Here is a 7,004-nt window from a genome sequence, read left to right on the forward strand (position 1 = left end):
ACTGATTAGACGCTACCAGCATTCGGTCACTTGCCATTGGACGCGTCCAGTCGCAAGTTCGCTGCTCTAGAACCTCTCTGTACTCGATCGGACGCTGATGTCCTACATCTGGTCGGTTTGCTGCCAGCGTCTGGTCACTTGCTGAGTGTGTTGTCGGACTGATGAACAATGCCATCGGTACATCCGGTCGATTCACTTATTCAGCATCCGGTCGCTACTGCTGATGCCTGCTATTGCCGAGCCACTGATCGGAGCGTCCGGTCGCTTCTGTGAGCTCGTTTCTTCGTGATCTTGCGTGTGGCTTGGTTCCTATCTTCATGCTTGGACTTTGCTTGATATCTTAGGTCTTCTCTTATGCTCCTAAGGTCTTGCTTGAGGTGTTGATCATCGGATCATCACGTCGCATTTGTCCAAGTCACGTCTTGCATCCTTTTAAACTACAAAACAATCACTTGCAAATTCATTAGTCCAATTTGGTTGTGTTGGTCATCAAACACCAAAATCCAAAGTATATGGGCCTAGGGCCCATTTTCCTTACAATCTCCCCCTTTTTGGTGGTTGATGACAACACGACCAAAGTAAGCAAATAATAGAATTTTGAAATTTAAAAACAACCTACTTGCTAGGATGTAATGCAATGGGCAAGATTATATAATGCTAAAAGATACTACTAGTAAGACTAAATAAAAACTTATCTTGTCCTTGCAAATGTCCCCATGTGGTATTATGGATTTAAGCCTTGCTTCCTACAAATTCTCCCCATTACATAGGCTAATCCATAATCCACTATCATCCCTTTCTCGGACCATTACTACAAATTAATGCTTGCTTTTGGTCCTCTAAATTTTCCCCCTTTGGAATCAAACATGAAAAAGGAAGACATTAGTAGCACAAGGGACGGTCAAACTTTGTGACCCTTCGTGTAGAGTGAAATAGATCACAAATTTGACTCTCACATATGATAGAAGTCAAAACATATGCATAATTGGCAAAGTATTGCACAAGGGAATTTAATCTATATAATGCATGGAGAAAGCATATAAATATCAAAATGAAATCAACATGATGATATTGGTTTAAAAATACCTCATGTAGAAATCAATTTGATTTCTACCACTTGCAATCGGTGGTGGATATTTGAAGTATGATGCTTCACTCCAGGGACTCCATTTTCCTTTGCAATGAGACTACTACACACATGATAAGCTTAAAAAGGTGTTAGTCTCAAAGCATCCAACTTGTACAGTGATCTCCCCCTAAATTTGTGCACACAAGTATGTAATACTTGTAGGAAACATGCACATTGATTTTAGAATAAAAATACCACTTGAAAGATGACATCACATGAATGTGAGAGTCATTTTTGAAAGCGATATTCGGGAGAGATTATCTATAATTTGGACTTTGGCACATATTAGATGAACAATTGAAGGACAAGCTATGTGTCGTGCTCCTAAACAATTTTAAACCACGTAGAATTGCTCCAAGGAATAAGAATGAAACTGAGCAAGCCTACCATATGAAATACCTAGTGTATGCATGACCAAATATATAAGAATGCAAATGCAAACCTAGGCATGAAGAGTAACTAGATGCTAAAAGATACCAATTGTAGGAAAATTTAAATCTAATACCAATTGAAGTAAATTGAATCTAGTTACCTATCATGGGAAGGGGAATTTGGGTCCATAGTATTCACTAACCCACTTGGCAATGATTTTGTCCATCATGATGCACCCCATGAAATGCATCCATACTTTGCCAAGTCTCCAAATTCCCCAAAGTCCATAGGACTTCTCACTTCCCTTTCGGGATCCAAATCTTTTTGGTGCTCTTCATATTAGAGATGATTTCCTTTGGCACCCAAAAGTGTTTGTGACCCCATCCCCATTGTTGGCTTGCTTGTTTACCTTGATGGCCACCACCTTGTCATTTTTCTTCTTCTTTAGCAAGTATGGTGTGGAGGCCTTCTTTTCCACCTTGTTGGTGTAGGTGTTGGAGAGCTTGCTTGTTTGCTTCTTCTCTTTCTTCTTTGCTCCTCCCCTATTCTTCACCTTGCACTCATAGGACTTGTGACCTTTCTTGTGGCACACGTAGCAAACCATGGTTTGTCCTTCATCAAGCTTCTTCACTCCCTTGACGGTGTTATATTGATGAAGTTGGGCTTGCTTCGCCTTGCCTTTCACTTGAGTCAAGTCCTTGGTGAGGCAAGCTACTTCTTGCTTGAGTTGCTCATTCTCCTTTGCAACCTCTTGTGTGCATGTATCTACAACAACTTTCTCAACACAAACTTGGTTGCACAAAGGTGAGTCTAAACATAAATCATTACAAGAAGTAGAGGCATCCTTTTTAGACATGTTAGAACTTTTCCTTTTAGATGCCTTAGTGGGTGTTGTACTAACGGCTTTAAGATTAGCAACTTTATTAGTTAGCTCATCACAATGTTTGCACATGGTTTCCATTTTAGCAAGCAAACTTTTATAAGCATCTTGTGAGCTAGCTAACTTTTCTTTTAATTTTTCATTTTTCTTTACAAGTTGCTCATCATTGATTGTGCGTGCATTTGTTGTTGCACTAGCCTCAAGTTGCTCAATTTTAGTAGATAGTTGAACATTAAGATTAGCAAAATTCTCATATTGTTCAAGCAAAGTTTTGTATGCTTCTTGTGAACTATCTAGCTTTCCTTTTATTTTCCCGAGCTTCTTTTGTTGACTAGTGTAAACTTTAGCAATTAAGGTTTTGTTGCACAATTTCTTCATAAGAAGGCATTTCATCATCACTATCACTCTCACTAGAGGACGAGCTTTCGTTACCTCATGCCATAAGGCACACACGAGAAGAGCTTGATGATGAGTGCTTGCGCCCTCACCTCTTGTGATGGTCTTTTTCTTAACTTGAAGAATCATCCCATGTCCTTATTGATGTGAGGCCTTGTTTCTTGCATGTCTTCTTATTTGTCTTGGTTGTGGGCTTATTTGGACAAACTTCCACAAAGTACCCTATCTCGCCGCATCCATAGCATCCTCTCTTTCTTTGCTCATTTCTTTGATTAGTGAAAATGAGATCTTGAATTTGGATGGGCACACCCTTGACGTTGAGCTTTTGGATCATCTTCTCCACCTTGTTGATTCGTTTGATTGATTCTTCATCAAGGTCGGAGATGGAGGAGGAAGATTGATCATCACTTGAATCTTCATCATCCTCATCCTCATCTTCTTCTTCATCTTCACTTGAGGAGCTTGAGCTTGAGCTTGTCTCAACTTGCTTTCCCTTCATCTTCTTTTTCTTGTCACATGCAAGAGCTTTGCCTTTGCTTGATGAAGAGGCTTCTTCTTGACCCATTTTGTGTGACATTTCAAATGCCACTATCTTGCCAATGACTATGGCCGAGGTCATGGTACTAAAGTCCTCCATATTGTGAAGGATGGTGATGATGCTTGCATATTTCTTTTGTGGTAGCACAGAGATGATCTTCCTCACGATGTCCGCATCATCTAGCTTTGTTAATCCTATAGAATGGAGCTCACTGATAATTAGATTCAAACGAGAATACATATCACGAACAAGCTCATCATCTTTCATTTCGAAGGAATCATAATTTTGTTTAGCTGGACAGTATTTTTGCTCATGGACATTACTTGTGCCGTCATGGAGCTCTTGAAGTTTTAACTAAATTTCATGTGTCGTATTTAAAGTGGACACTTGGTTAAACACATCCATGCTAAAAGATTCAAACAAGTAATTTTTTGCTCTAGCATTGAAATGAATTTCCTTTTCATCACTCTTCGTGGGTTTATTAGGATTCTTAATAGATTTTATCCCATCATGAGTGACTCTCCAAACTCCCAAATCAACCACCTCAAGGTAGCAAGCCATTTTAGATCTATAGTGTAGGAAGTTAGTGCCGTCAAAGTGCGGAGGCCTAGAGATATCCATCCCAACCACTCTAAATAGCGTCGGCTCAACGGCGGTTAAGCCAAAGGTCTAAATTGAGCCAGTCGGCTCTGATACCAATTGAAATGGACTATGATGCCTAGGAGGGGGGTGAATTTGGCAACTTAAAAATCTAACTCTAAACTATGGCCTCTTGTTCTAACCCTAGTAAAACTTATGCAATAGATAAACTATCTAAATATGCAACTACGGTTTTGCTAGTGTGTTGCTATCTCTACCGCAAAAGGAGTAATACAAATAATGTAAATGTGGAAGTTAAAGAGCAAGATAGAGATATGCAAACTCCGGTTGACGACTCTGGTATTTTTACCGAGGTATCAAGAAGCGCACAAGCTTCTCCCTAGTCCTCGTTGGAGCCCCTCGCAAGAAATCCCTCGCAAGGGCCAACCTCTCGGTCGGGTAACTCCGTGGATAGCCTCGGGCCTTCCCCACGTGCTAGTGGGTCTTTGACGTGCCTTCGGGCAAGCCTCTCTTGGATGCTCCCCACCGTCTTCACTATCAAGCTTCTAGTTGAAATGTCGTGGGCCTTGTTCCCTCTGGTACATGGTGGCGCCCACACTACAAACGTGGTTGGTGTGATCTCGCAAGACTACAAGTGCCTTCGATGTACAATAATGGTGCGTACAAGCACCGAGTGGTAAGAGGTATGCAAACCTCACTAAACACTAGGCCTAAACCTAGAGCAAGCGCATAAGCGGTGGTCTAATCAACCTAAGCTCTTCGCAAAGCACCTACACTAATCACCTAATTAAACACTAAGCATTATACAAGTAGAGATCACTAAAATGGTGTATCAACACCCTTGGTATGTTTTCTCAGCTCCACTCATGCCTAATGGCTGGTTGGGGTTGTATTTATAAGCCCCACTGAGAAAGTAGCCATTGGGGATGAAATCCCACTTTTCTGCTACTGACCGGATGCTGGAGTCGTCCTGATCGAACACGTCCAGTCGTCCCGACCGTTGGAGCCACGAACAACTGATCGGACACTGCCAGCGTCGGGTCACTTGCCACCAGACGCATCTGGTTGCAAGTTCGCCGCTCTAGAACCTCTCTGTACTCGATCGAACGCTGTTGTCCTATGTTCGGTCGGTTTGCCGCCAGCGTCTGGTCACTTGCTGAGTGTGTTGTCGGACTGATGAACAGTGCCATCGGTGCATCCGGTCGATTCACTTGTTCAGTGTCCGGTCGCTGCTGCTGACGCCTGCTGTTGCTGAGCCACTGATCGGAGCATCCGGACACTTTCTTCCAGCATCCGGTCCAGCGTCCAGTCGCTTCTGTGAGCTTATTTCTTCGTGATCTTGCGTGCGGCTTGGTTCCTATCTTAATGCTTGGACTTTGCTTGATATCTTGGGTCTTCTCTTGTGCTCCTAAGGTCTTGCTTGAGGTGTTGATCATCAGATCATCACGTCGCCTTTGTCCAAGTCACGTCTTGCATCCTTTTGAACTACAAAACAATGACTTGCAAATTCATTAGTCCAATTTGGTTGTGTTGGTCATCAAACACCAAAATCCAAAGTAAATGGGCCTAGGATCCATTTTCCTTACAGTCTGCCAGTGTCTTCCTCAGCCTCCTCCGCCTGCAAGCCCGCCTCCCCTAGAGCGATGAGATCGCTCAATCTGGCAGTGTCATCCTCATCCTTGTCTCCATCATCGGCCAACACAATCAAAGATTGGAAGATGCGACCAGCTCGCGTTTTGTGCTCATATAACTTCTTTTCCTCATACCTTGCATGGACCACCTCTGTGGCATGGTCCTCGCTGCATCCAATCCCTTCATGTATAAAATGCAACCAGTTAGCAACACGATTATATTACATTTAAAATCAGGCAACGAAAATAAAAAGGCTTTCAAGCACCCACTGGCACATAATGCAACAACATGGTCATTCAAGACCTACATCTGTACTCTTGTCACCTCACTTACCCTCTCCTCCTCAACACTCTCCGTCTCTCCAACCCCCATTTATCAAGACTAACATTGATCGGGTTATGAATACCGTGTTGTCTAGCAAACTCACGCATCTTCTTTTTGTGATGTTTAACGAATAGGTTGACATAGTCAGGTCCATATCCCCTCTTTCATGCAATTACTTGTCTCCCCTTTAGTTCATCCAAGAACTTAGCTTGACCATCATAACATTCCCACCTGCATTTCCTAGTGCTCTATTCAAACGAAAAATTATATCATGTATGTCTTAGCAAAAGAAACAAAATACGATTTTATGTTTACCATAAAAATAACCAATCTCATCATAGTCAACCATATGGTTGCAATAATGGCCCATTCTAAACTCCGAAGGGACTAAACCATAGTTGGATTTAACACCACATTCGCACATGACTGGATGTGCTTTGTAAATTAATCTTTCTTTCTTCTTTTCCTTTGCCTTTGGTGGCTCTGGCCATTGATTCTTAGGACCGTAGAGCCACTCATTGAAACAACACTTTGCAAATCCATAACGCTACAAGAGAATACATTAGTACACGCACAAATATAGAGATAAACATTTAAACAGATACACTTCCCACTTACTTCATGCTTGTCCGAACACATAAACTCCAACATATTCTCAAAGTTTATCACAACTCGATCTCTGCATTTGCACAGAGGAGGTTCCTCGAGTCATTTAACTACGGCTAGGTGCTTCTCCTTAGCCGTCATTGGCGGAGGGTTAAGGGGGGTGGAACCCACCGCTCGAAGTGCTCACGTGGATGTCTCCCTCTACACCAATCGTCGAAAAGGAGGCACCTAGGGTCAAACTTGTCTGCACCGTCGATCCACTGAAAGGAAAAGCACCTCTCATGGCCCTACACAACAAGATTCCAATAAATATTAGTAGCCTACTTACACAAATAAAGAAAAAAAGATAGTGAAAATAATTACCTACATTAAAATGACTGCATGTGTAGAAGCAACGTGCCGCTGTGTCTAGATGTCTCAATTGAAACACGCCGGCCGAGAAACCCAGGTTAGGAGGGACGGGGGCATCTTTGCTAGACGCGTCGGGGTATAATTCTCTAGGACGACCCTGTTTTCGCCAAAACTCC

The sequence above is a fragment of the Miscanthus floridulus genome, chromosome 8 (genome assembly GCF_019320115.1).
Source record: "Miscanthus floridulus cultivar M001 chromosome 8, ASM1932011v1, whole genome shotgun sequence".
Classification (NCBI taxonomy): domain Eukaryota; kingdom Viridiplantae; phylum Streptophyta; class Magnoliopsida; order Poales; family Poaceae; genus Miscanthus; species Miscanthus floridulus.